Genomic DNA, 12,959 nt, shown 5'->3' with positions numbered 1-12,959 from the left:
GGAGGACGGAAGAAGGAGGAGCACTCGGGTCTCCCCTGGTGTGGGTCACAGGGCAGGGTGGGGAGTGAGCAGTGCGGGACCCTCGACTGTGCAGGGCATCGGCTGCTGCCTGTGCTGTGGGTAGGAAAGGTCTTTCAGGTGGTGTGAATCGGACACCAAGCCATCGTGGTCTCTAGGTGAACTCCGTGAGGACAGTGACAGTGTGTCCTCGTCCTGCAGGCCTGATGGCTCCGGTGGCCATGTGTACTTCGTACATGCGGACTTGTCACGCAGCTGGTTCAGTTTTTGTTTTCCTGTGTCCAGTCTATAAGTTCCAGAGAGGCAGAAACTGGCCCCAGGGCCTGTCCTGTCACCTAGCTCATAATGCACATAGAGATGTATTTGTTGGATGAATCAGAATCCTGTATACCGAGACCCCGGCACCCAGGATGGCTCTCGGCACTACCAGACCCGTCCAGGTGAAGCCTCCCGAGCCGTAAGTGGCTGTCCACACGGGGGGCAGACTGTGCTGTTGGGATGGCTCCTCTGCCCCTCTGCCACCCCCTGATATGGACTTTGGAGCCTGGGAGTCTGGCCGGACCCTGCCTCCCCATCAAGTCTATGCCTCTTGGGTGCTCGCCGTGCAGTTCTGGGGACTGCCACTTGATGGCTTGTCCCTAGCCAGCCCTCAGACAGTCCAGAGCGGGGAGCCCGGAGGTGCTGGCCTCCCCCAAGTCTTTCATTTAGAAATGTGCCCTTTATGACTCACGGGTTGAACCTCACAAAGAGATGAGCCAACTGAAACAGTGGGTGAAGTTCCAAAGAAAGGCACCTCTCAGAAGCAGCCTGTCTCTGTGGGCGTGAGACCTGCCCAGTCCACCAGGCTCCGAGCTCCAGGGGCCCACGCTTGCTGTGGGGCTGCGCTCTTGCCACCTCTGCCTTCTGAAGAATTCTGAACTAGGGGTCTTGAATTTTTGATCTGCACTGCGCCCCACAGATGGCGTGGGCAGGCCGGTGTAGGCACCAGGCTTTGTCCCTGTCCTGGAATCGGGTGTAGGCTTTCATGATGGACACCCCTTTCCTGTGCTCCTGGCAGGTTCCTGTCCTGGCTCATCATGCCTGACCCAGCTCCTAAGAGCTGTCCTCCTGGACTTCCTGGACAGAGACCTGGCTTTGTTACTGGGCAGTGGTTTCACCTCTGCCAGCCCAGTCTCCTTGTTTAGTAAGTAGGGGCATGACTGCGTGTGTGCCTCCAAAGCTTGAGGGCAAGATCAAAGGGACCTGCGTAGAATGGGCTTCCTGGGACCCTGGCTCAGGCCTGAGCACCCAGTCACTGCAAGGCATCAACGTAGCCACTGGGCTCTGCATTTCAGGTGGCCAAGGCTCCTGCTGTCTGTGCTTGTCCCTCCCTGGGGGTGGCAGGGCTCTTACCATGCCCTACTGCCCCAGCCCTCAAGTCCTGGGAGTGACCAGAGTTCAAGGTCTACTGAACTCTAGGTCTCTGCTCACCCCTCCCTCCTCACTGAGGCCCTGGCTGCCCCCCTGCACTTTCCGCTTCATGTGGGGTGATAATTAACAGGGAGAGGATCCCTATAACTGAAGTCTGCATTGTGTAACTTTTTTTTTTTTTTTTTTTTTTTGCTTGTTTCAAAGATGCCTCTTGCTGGATATGTCTTTTAAAGGAGCCAACCTCTCTCCTGCAGTGCATTTAAGACACGTTTTAATGTGGCCCAGTCATTCATAGCTAAAGCTCCCTCCTCCCCATTGACACGGGAAATTGCAAAACATATGAAAGGATTCCCCGTTCCTGGGGAGGAAGGTACATTATTGGGGACTGTTGTGATGTGGATATGATTCATTTGTTCATTGAGCAATCATTGGTTGAGGACTCTCTGTGTGCCACATGGTGGTTCAGTACTGGGAGTGTGTAACCCCTAACAAGGGGCCCAGAGCCCTCCTGCTGTGGGCATTCCTTAGTCCCCCGCATAATTATCAGAGATTTTATGTCACTTTTTTTTTCTTTTTTGCAAAAAGAAGTAGGATGTAACCATTACATGAAGTTTTTATTTTATTTTTTTAAATATGCTGTTACTACTTAAAAATATTTACTATGAAACTCTTTTTGGTGCAAGGTTAGGATTCAAGGATACTCGTGAGCATGCACCCATGTGGTGGCGGTGACGATGGAGATTCAGAATCCCAGGGGGGTGCGGATACGAAGCCAACAAGACAGAACAGCACTATGCGGAGTGAAGGGAGGCAGCCTTGGAGCTGGGGTCTGAATGGCAGGAGCCGGGCAGCCTGGTGAGGGCTGGGAGGTGTTCATGTTGCAGTCATGAGGAGACGCTGCGGCCCACAACCCCAGGTCCTGAGCGTGGAGTTCCAAGTAATCTGCAGTTACAGGCTCAGTGGTCCCCTCAGTAATACCAGTGGTGGAAGCTGGGGATTTTCCCACATTATCCAGGTCACTTTTCTAATTAAGAGGCCACTGCTGGAGGGATCACTGGAATTGAAGTCCCCCGAGCTTCTGGGAGAAGGCCTTTGGTCCTGCATCCCTACACCAGGCCTTGGACTTGTATGCGAATTCGGTTTCGTGAGATGAGACAGGGCGCGGAGCTGCCAGATGAAGAACACCCCGACTCGGAAGCCTTCAGCTCTTCAATTTTTATCTCCTAAAACACCCAGTACTTTAATTGTTTAAAAAAATTTAGGCATTAAACAGACATTGTATCACTTTTAGAGAAACATAGCGAGCATATTCAGGGGGAGTGGAGCTGCCCTCGCCCCTGGACTTCCTCAGGTCCTGCCACGCACTCCTGGGGAGCCCGGCTGACCTTGCCTGTGGCATTCCTTCCTCTGGGCCTCATGGCCTTGCTGGCCCAGCCCCGAGGCAGAGCCTTGAAAGGTGATTCATTTTCAAAACCCATCTTTGGAGAGGATTCTCGAGTATTCTTACACAAACCCTGGGCCTCCGCCAGCACGTGCCTGGGATCTAAGCTGGTGGACATGAGCAGTGCACCTGCTGTCCTTGGGGCTGGTGACCTGGTAGAAGTTCATGATGCACTGTTGACATTTCTGGGGCCAGGGGTAGGCTTTCGTTTCTGTCCGCTGCCTAGCAGGACATTTGTGCGGTAGCACTGGATGGGGTCCTGCGTCTGTCAGTGCCGTTGGATGAGGTTAATTTTCAGGAGCCCTGTAAGTGGCTCTGGGAAAGCAGGGTCTCAGAATCCCAACCCTTCTCGGATTCTATAGACACCCTTTGGGAAGATGGCCTCAGAATCCTGGAAGCCTTCATTGTTAGGTTTTAGAGAATTTTGCATTCTGCTTAGGAATCATTTTTTAGTTTTATGATAACATTTACTAGCAGTGGCGCTAATTATTTTAAATATGACCCTGGAAATGGGCTAAGTCAGCTTGAAAAGACTATTTTTAACAGAATTTGGTTTTAAAGGCAGGTTTTATAGACATTCTAGTAATACCATTGTTATCTAATTAGCATCTACTGCGTAAATGTACGTGATGTTAGAGACCCGAGTATACATAAAATTATAAATGATGACATTTTATGAGTTTTTTTTTTATCATGAGTTTTATACAGTCATCATTACTTAACAGTGTGAAATGTGGCCTTAGACATTACATCATGGTAAGACCAGTAGACAAAAAGAAAACAAACAAAAAAAAAAACACCTGAGGATCAATTTTTGATTATAATAAAGTTTTAGTATGAGGCATTTCTGAATATGTGTCATGAATATGAGTCATGATTTTCACACCAAACCTCTGACCTATTATGATTATCTTTCAACTTCAAGGGGTTTTCAGTATTTAAATTCTAAACCTAATGCTACGGTTTCAGAATGATTCACATTCAAATCTACTTTTATGTTTTATAATTAAATAAGAAAATATTGCTTATACCTACATTTTTACTATTCTTGGACATATTATAATGATTTCTTTAATTTCACCAATAAAGTAGCTCATTTCTTCATTAGTAAATTACAAGGCTAACTCAATAAAAAAAAAATTGGTTTGAATGTGGCTCGCCATCTCAAATAGTCATTTCGATTTGGAATTTCCTCCCTTCTTTCATGAGTTCTCTTTGTAAAATGTGAAGATACTTTCTAGGTAAATTAATCCCTTCCAAGCAGTGAAATAACTTCCTTTTGGGAAAGAGTTATTAGAGTCTTATTCTTTATAATCTTAAATACCACTTATGTTACAGTGAACAATACATGAAAAAATTACACTAGTTAAAAAAAGAATGATTACGACCCAGGCCAGCGACGTCGCAATTATATGTTCACGGAGCACAGAGCTTTCTGCTGGGAGAAGCATGATCTGGATGCCCATGAAATTTCCAAAGTTTAAGTATTTTTGTAAATTAGGTTGTTCCTAGTTAAACAGGTGGCTTTAAAGGCTGGTTTCACTGTTGTTTTAATCATAGTTTAGTTACCATGGAGAAATATGCAAGTTAGCATTTATACACAGAAGTGAAATTTATGCAGCATAGATAATAGCCTAAATTTAGCTTGACTTAAGTTTACCACTTCCTTTTTTTTTAAACAAAAAAAGAATAATAATATATCACATATATCCATTAACAAGTTAATCCCTTGAAGCTCTCCTTGTCATATTTTCAGAGAGCATCTTCCCTTAAACAGTGCCACACACCTCTGTCACCGTGACCTGTGTCGAAGCTGCCGCAGTAGCACATCTGATGTACACTAATCCTGTCAACCTTGGGTTTAATAAAAGGGTCTGGGAGTGTCATCAGTTATGTGCTTACAAAACAAAACAAAAAAATACAAGCCCTGTTTGGACACATCTCATCTCCTTGTTCTCTGAAGGGCTATGATTTTTCCACTGAAAATGTTCAGACAACATCTAGTGCTGATGAGAGGAATCTGATTTCTGAGCCCCAAACAGCTTTGGTTAGTGTTTGGGTGTCTGTTCTGAAGGAAACCCTGAGGCACCTCTTCCTCCTGAGCTGGTTTTGATCTTCATGCCCTGCTAACTGGGCAACGGAATTTTCATCCTAAAATAAGATGTTCGTCCGAGCGGAATTCAGCCACCATGAGCTGTCTCTCCTGCCAACTGCTTTCCCCCAGTACCTCCGAGCGGAGGCTAAGTTTTCAAGGACAAATGTAGTAAAAGTGTCCTGATCCAACATGAGGTCCCCCGGCACGGAGAGAGAGCAGCAGATCCCTTTCAACACCAGCTGTTCCCACAAATATAGATTGCTGCAGTGAAATTTTCTTAATATAATTCAGGAAGCTCTAGAGAATTCTCCAAAACAACTGTGCCAACAAGGGAAAATGTTGAATTTTTCATCAGCTGCCCAGTGCGGAGCGTCAGTGGGCAATCCGTTCATTCATGACCAGATGTTCAGCGTAGTAACGCTCCGCAGTTAACTTGAACCTTGTGGCCTGTTTACCGTCGGCTGCAAGGACATTGGCAGCAATCTAGCATTGGAGAATTCAGGCCGCACACGCGGAAGATCGAAGTGCCTGCCTCTGGCTTCCTGGTTTCCACCAGCGACCAGACAAGGTAGGCAGGGTTGACAGAGAGGACCCAAGTCCCATCAATCATGTCGGAGGCCGGGAGAATTGGCCACGTGCTTGTATCTAGGGGGAACAGGAGGCAAATTCGTACACTCTTTTTTATTTGGGAAGAAAGGCGGTCTTTGTCTCATTGGACAGATTTTCCAACCTGGGTATAAACCATAGAACTTTTTGTGGTGGGGGCACTCAGCATGGGTGTTTAAGACAGTAAGAAAAAGGTTTCTAATTTTAAATTAGAGGAAGTCAATAAAGTTGACTCTTCATGTTGAAAACTTACCAGGTCCAATCTCGAATTGGAAATATGTGATATTTTTTGCTGCCGGCACACTTGATTACCCGAGGTGAGAATATTTACATCTTCCATTTGCTCAGTCACTGTTTCCTTCATGCACGACTTGTGGGTCCATGGTATTTCTGTGAGCATTTAAGTGAAAGAGTTCAGGGGGTGGGGGAGACTTCACTGGAACATGGGGGTTTTGGCCCAACCACTTGATTTTTCTACTTGGAAAGGATTCTTCCTTCAGGTATCAGGCCATGACCAACACTGGACGTGTTGTGGGTGGGGCCTGGGGAGACAGGGTTTCGCCTCTCAGGGGGGCGGGGGGCTCTTTTCTTCCCACCTGCGTGGCCCTGCACAGGGGTTTATCTGTTTTAGAGCAGTGTGGACAAAGGGAATTTGAAGGTCTTTCTTTCTCACCAGTTTTGACTTGGGACTTCATCCCAACAAGAAGGTACCCTTTGTTTTCTAGAAACTTCTATAGAATGCCCTTGTGGGATGAGGTTGGCTCTTTGTGAGGGGGTGCTTGCCCCTCCTGTAGGATTGCTGAGTCCCTGGGCACATCCTGGACAGTGCCCACCTAGGACACAGGCCTGTATGCAGGCGGCAGCCTAACACTATGCTCTTGGCTTTGGCAGAGCCCCCTGCCTTTGGCGTACAGGGCTGCAGTGAACACCTCCCTGCACCTTCTGCTCACGGAGGCGTTGGGGTGCATGGGGGTATGGACATTCCTCATAGCTCCACCTGGACCTGGGCCTCAGTGGCCCTGGAAATTACACCAGGGAACACGTGCTGCATGTGTCTGGGTGATTCTTATTCTTTTCCTGTTTTTTTTTTTTTTTTTTTTTCCCCTGAAAAATCCCTTGGTTTCTTGACTTGGAGAAAGGAGATTTCGACCTGTGCCTGGCCCTGGTGGGGGTCTAGTGGCATGTGAGGGGAAGCACCGTGCTCTTTTGCTCGCTGCTGACATGCCGATGGGGAGCGAGAGCCCGCGTACAGTAGCTCTGACACCGCCGATACCTTGCTGCAGTCCCCTCCAGCTGCTCCGAGCCCTTCCTGCCTTCGCCGTGCACACAGTTTGTTCTTGGGTGTGAAAGCAAACAGTATTTGAGTTGGCAGCACCTTCTCTTTCAGCAGAGTTTGCTGCCTCGGCAAGAAACCACAGCGTGAGCTTTCTGCTGCTGAAGGTTTCCACTGGCACCGCGGCCCTTTCCCACATTTCCTTGCTTTAAGGAAACAGATTTTTGAACTTAATCTTTTTTTTTTTTTTTTTAAAGACAAAATGCCAACATTTAACAGCTGGAGTTGGTATATAATTTATGGTTTTCACTTTATGTTCTTGTGGATGTATAAAAATTAAAAATCCACAATTATTGTTAAATTATGCAAGGTTTTGCAAAAAGACTGATTAAAAATAGAGCCTCTGTTATGAGGGATTCAAGAAAGTCATTGTTACCCAAACAGGTATTCTCAATTATTCTATCTTTAATGGTTTTTAATTGTTATAATTTACTCATGTTCTATTACGTCTCTCGGAAGAGATGTTTCTGAGAGCTCTTTGTTTTCCCTTTAAGGAATAAGGAGTTTGTTCATTTGAACCTCTTCAGGTTTTTTTTTTTTTCAGTTTATTTTAGCTTTTTTTTTTTTTTTTAAGCATGTCAAGGTGTGATTCCTCTCCACAGTGACTCTCCCTGTCTCAGGACTTGCAGGGCAGAGCAGCCTCGGACCTGCCACCTGCCAGGATGAGGTGCTGTATCAGCAGAGTCCCCTTCTGTAAGGTGGCTGGGTGGCCTCTGTCAGCCATGTACCCTGCTGTGTGGGTACCCTTGGTTTCCCTGCTTTCTTTAGGTGAGGTTGATAGCCACACCTTCAGGTTGAGCATCTGCGTTCCTGGTTGCTGAGGCCTCCCTGAGTTTGTTCCATATCAGAGTCAGGAATGGGGCACGCTCCCCAGTGACCAGCCTTGGAACAGGGCCTCCACATACCTGGCCTTTCCATGCTAGTCATACCCACGGATGAGATGTCTCTTAAAAAATCATCAACACCTTGAGCATCTCTGTTCCCGTCCCCACAGAGCCACACCTTCAATTCAGAAGTACCTCTGACATGCTTGTTTTCCTGATTTCTCAGAAAATCAAACAGGAAGTGGCCCGGCCATCCCGCGGGCTCCGGTGTGTTTCTACGGAGATTGCTTGGCCTGCCCATTAGATTCCGGGTGAGATCATTAGCTGTGATGGATAACAGGGGGCGAAATTTTTCTTTTCTTCTCAAGGATAGTGGCCGTTAATCATTTTTATCTGGCCGCCTTGTGGACTTGATGAGATTTATTATGCATGCCGCATGTTTATGGCACTTTTATTATATGTTGTTAATTTGTTCTAACTGCCATGGCTCTCCCCCCCCCACCCTTCTTCCTTTTTTTTCCTCCCCTGAGGACCCTTGAAAGCAACTGAAGTGTCAGCTGCTCCTTGTGCTTGAGGGAAACTTCATTTAGTTTTCGATTTGAGTAAAAGACACCATCATCTCCAGGTTCAAGGGAAAACGCCGGGGCAGACCCTGGATCTGGGTTCTCGTCGGCGGATGGCCCGCGCTTGTGTGCTTTTGAATTCCTCTGCTTTCTGTCGGTGGAGAAATGATGCCTGTTGGGGTGGGTTGAGAGAATGCCTGTCAAACGTTTCGTCTGACACCCAGAAGGGGAGCTGTGCCATGGGCAGGAGGCTCCCCTTCCCCTGTGAGTGGCAAGTCACCTGTGCCTTCTGCGTGTTGGCCAGGTGAGGCAGTCGGTCTGTTGAACGCAGATGGCTCCAAGAGTCACGTGGAGGGGGAGGGTGGCTTTTGGAAGGACATCATCTTTTTTAACTTACTAGCTCTCAGAATGGATATGGAATCTGTTAAATATAGAGGCCATTCTTTAAATAAGGCCGACGGTTAAAATTGGGAAGCCGGAGAATTAGATTGGAAATGATTTACGATGAGTCTACAGGACATTAAAAAAATAAAGTTAGAAAAGGAAATCCACTGGCTGGATTGGCTGCCGTACAGCAGGGAATTTTCACTTTCCGTCCCTTTTGAATTGGCTGGATATATGGGCGATGCGTAGAAACAGACTTTCCGGAAAAATTGACAGAACTTTTCTTTTTATTGTATGTTCTGGCTTTGGCTTGGTGCTGGCATGACAAGTCTCTGAATGTAACCAAGTCGGTTTCTTGTTTTGACAGTTACAAACTTTTTCAATAGCAGAGAACCACCCATCCTCTCAAGAGGCTTTCGTGGTGGAATACACAGGAGCTGGACGGAGCGATGGCTGTTTTTGCCGTGCAGTGTGCACTATGGATCCTTAATAAATACCATTTGGGGATGACCCCCGGGTGTGGTTAGCCAGTTCCATAATGTGTGTTAATCATGATGCATCCATCACTTTCAGGAATTGCTACCCATTTCTTCATGCTACACTATATGGAGTTCATGCATTTTTATGGCATAAACAATATGCATTCAAAGTGACAGATTGGAGGCAATATTAACTCATGGAGGTAGGAAGTGGTTTTCCTGGTAGCTAAAATTTGTTCTCATGATGACCCATTGAAGCATCTAGAATCCTTACTTATCAGGGAAAAAAGAAATGTGATTGAAACGTTTTAGATACGAAATCATTAATTGTCATTTATTGGCATGAGATGAACCAGGAAAAGTGATTTCTTTACTAGGTAGAACACAGGAGTCTCTTGGTGGGGGCTGCGCTCTGGGATAATTCAGCTGTCACTTATACAGAGACAGTGAGGGACCCTGTTGGGAGGGTCTTTTGGGCTTTGGGGTATGGTCGTGACAGTATTTGGAGAGTTGGAGAGGCGGTGAGGGAGAAGAACCACAGTCCCTGATGTTTTGGGTAGATAGGAGGGAAAGACAGGGTAGTCATGAGCACGATGTTAGGTTGTAGTGTTCTGGGAGACATCTTGCACCCCTGTGTACGGGACCACCCTCTGATTCCCTCGCCTCCTACCCTTTCCCCACCGCTGGAGTGGATAACATGCTCAACCTCTCTGTAGGCAACTCTGAGAAAACAAAAGTTTGTGCTCAAATTCACTCCTGACCAAATTTGAGTAAATTGTATTCTATGCTTGTGTAATTATGTCAGAATGAGTATTATGTATAACTATAGTGAACTAATAAAAATAAATAGATATGTTTAAAAACATGGAAAAATTAATATTAAAGAGAACATCACACGGAATCTATTCGGAGGCTGTGACTCCCCACCCCTTACTCTAATGAAATTATGTGCTTATTTTGAACCTTCCATTTTCTGTACTCAGACTTAGATCACAGGGACAGGAAAAAATAAATAAAGAAAAATATTTGACATATTTGGATTAAAAAAAAAAAAAGGTCCATGTATTGAAAGGAGTGAGATGTTTCTTTTCCTCCATGGAGAATTTCAGCTGTAAATGTAAATGTTAGACATTGGTTGGGAGAAGGGAGATAGTTTTGTGGCTCAAGGAAACAGGGTGAGTAATGAACACTCCATGCTTAAGTTGAACCATGGACAACTTCATTTGGCTGGTGTAGAGAGCAGGCCAAAGGGAGGAGAGAAGATAAGTCAGAAAGGATCTGGGACATGGCCCTGGAGGACCCCAGATTCAGGGTGAGAAGTAAGCAGAGAGCAGGTAAAATTTACCGTGGGTACAGCGCCAATCTTAGTGGTCGCTAATTCATGGTGTTTCTTTATTCCTTATAAGCATCCAAGGACGGGGACACTAGAGGGTAAGTAGCCCTTTTCTGAAATGCTGGAGGCCAGAAATGTGGTGGATTGCAGATATTTTTCCGATTGTGCGATATTTGCACACCCATCTCTACTGGTGGAGAGCATCCCAGGTCTGAAAGTCATTGTCAGGAAGAAGTTTCTGATTTCCCAGCACTTTCCATTTCAGGCTTTCGGATCCAGGATGCTCCATCTCTAGTATTATCCATAGATAACCATACAGATGAGGAAACCGAGTACAGATAGGCTTTGCAATCTTCCCAGGGGCACGGAGGAGCAAAGTGGAACCAAGATTCCAAATCAGACTCAAACTCGGGAACCTTCTGAAGGCTGCCCACTTGGCCCGTGGGCACAACAGGGTTTTTGGACACAGGCGTCTCCTGGTTGGAACTGTGCTCTAGGGAGACAGTGAGGGACAAGGGTCGGAGGAAGCCGTGTGGGCTCTGAGGTATGGCCATGAACGGTATCTGGAGAGACTGGAAGGGCAGTAATGGACAGGACCCACAATGCCCTAACATTGTGGGTGGCTGGGTGGGGAAGACGCGGGCGATGACACTGGATCGCCAGGCTGAAGAGGGAGAGCAGTCTGGGGAGGGGTGGGCTGAGGTTAGGCTGTCAGTGCAGGTGCAGGCCCTGAATCCTGGCAGAGCCTTTCTGGAAGATAATGAACTACAAACCAAACCCCATGCTAGATAGGCCGTGTGGCCGCGGATGTGAACTTGAGTGCCCCAAGCTGTATCGAGGGGAAGACTGGTACCTGGCGAGGGGACCAGAGTGGCTGGAGGAGGAGACCAGGATATAAGCAGCCTTATGAGATCCAGAAAAATCCCTCTGCACATTGGAGGTGACAGATTTGTAGGCCATGCTTCAGGCACGCAGATATCCATATTCATGCTTGTATACATATTCATGTACATATTTATATATGTGTTCCCATATACATTCATATGTATCACTGTGTGTATTTGTATACGTGTTTTATTCATGAGCATGCGCTGTTCTCTTTGGCTCACATATGCATTCCTGGGAGCCTTTCCCATCCTCAGCTAGCAAGTGGGGAGAGGAAGAACGGGCCCCGCGGTGGCCCCCCAAGAGCATCCGACCAGGGCAGGGTGGGGGCGATCTGTTCCATGTGGCCGCAATTTGGAAGCTGGTCGGGGAATGTGGGGTTCACATCCAGTGTGTGCAAGGTGCAGGCCAACATGTAGGTTTTATGACCCCCAAAATGTATCCTTCACACAAGCCTGGCGGCATTCATTAGATGCTGGAGTGAATGCTGAAGGATTGACAGCCGAAGTGCAGGGTTGCCATCGTGAGAAAGAGGGCAGAAGCGTGGTCCCCACTTGCGTTCACCCTGGGGAGGGAGCTCTCCCTTAAGTCCTGTTCATCAGCTGCCACAGGAGCACAGGCTCCTTGCTCTCATGCTTTGGCCTTGGAGGGGGAGGTCGCGCTTTCTCCCCACCTCACCCTGTGCCCCTTCTCCACTTAGCGCAGACCTTGAGACCCCGGGGTCTGCTGCCTCCTCTTGTCGTGCACAGCCGGAGGTCTGCTCTAAGCAGGTCAGGACAGTTGTGTGCTGCTGATGCGCTGGTTGCCCTTTTAAACAGGCCACCAACTTCCTTTCAGAGATCTAAGAAGTTCCCTTCCATGTGAGAAGTCTGTGGCTTCTGCCTCCCGACTCCCTGTGTAGCCGTTCTCTGAGTGGCAGGGATGGTCTGGGGCCCCTTAAAATCACAATCTTCACTGCTGCCTGCTATCGGGGTGCCACTGATGTGAAGTTCAGGTGAGCCCGTGCCTGTTTTAACAAGATGCATTTGACAAAATTCTGCAGGTTGGGCATTGCTGACGTTTCTCCTGGGAGCCTCCAGTGGGCCCTATGACCAAGACTCTGTCACTATGGCTTGAGGAGCCATTTGTCAACTGAGGTCACCCTTTCTTTTAAATATTTTTTTAGTTGTCAGTGGACCTTTATTTTATTTATTTATATACGTTGCTGAGAATCGAACCAAGGGCCTCACACATGCTAGGCAGGTGCTCCACCACTGCGCCCCAGCCCCAGCCCACTGACTTTGACTTTTGAGATTATTAAAACTGGCATGAGCCTTCATCCAGACCCTGCAGGAATGCACCGAGAATTCCTGGAGTGTTCATTGCTTGATAAAGAGCTCTTGCTGTCCCCTCCTCCCATGGACGTTCTCTTCTCTAACCTCAGAGTTGGAAATCGGTTTCTATCGGTGCCACCCTTCCTCTTGACTGCCAGCTGGCCTCAGGGGAATGGAATCCTCACAGCTTTGTTATGGGTTTGCTTTGGTTTGTTTTGTTTTAGCGGCAGGGTCCAGCTTTGTCACCAAGGTTGGCCTCCAGTTCCTAAGTTCAC

General features: G+C 47.3%; 1 protein-coding gene across 5 annotated transcripts in view; it reads left to right on the top strand.

Annotated features, from left to right (window-relative positions):
* The window catches only part of Foxp1 (forkhead box P1), a 518,767-nt gene that overhangs the window by 153,274 nt on the left and 352,534 nt on the right, over nucleotides 1–12,959 (top strand). The window lies entirely within an intron of this gene.

The sequence above is a fragment of the Urocitellus parryii genome, chromosome 16 (assembly GCF_045843805.1).
Source record: "Urocitellus parryii isolate mUroPar1 chromosome 16, mUroPar1.hap1, whole genome shotgun sequence".
Classification (NCBI taxonomy): domain Eukaryota; kingdom Metazoa; phylum Chordata; class Mammalia; order Rodentia; family Sciuridae; genus Urocitellus; species Urocitellus parryii.
Note: the sequence above shows the minus strand (reverse complement) of the source record. Positions and strands in the feature narration are given on the sequence as shown.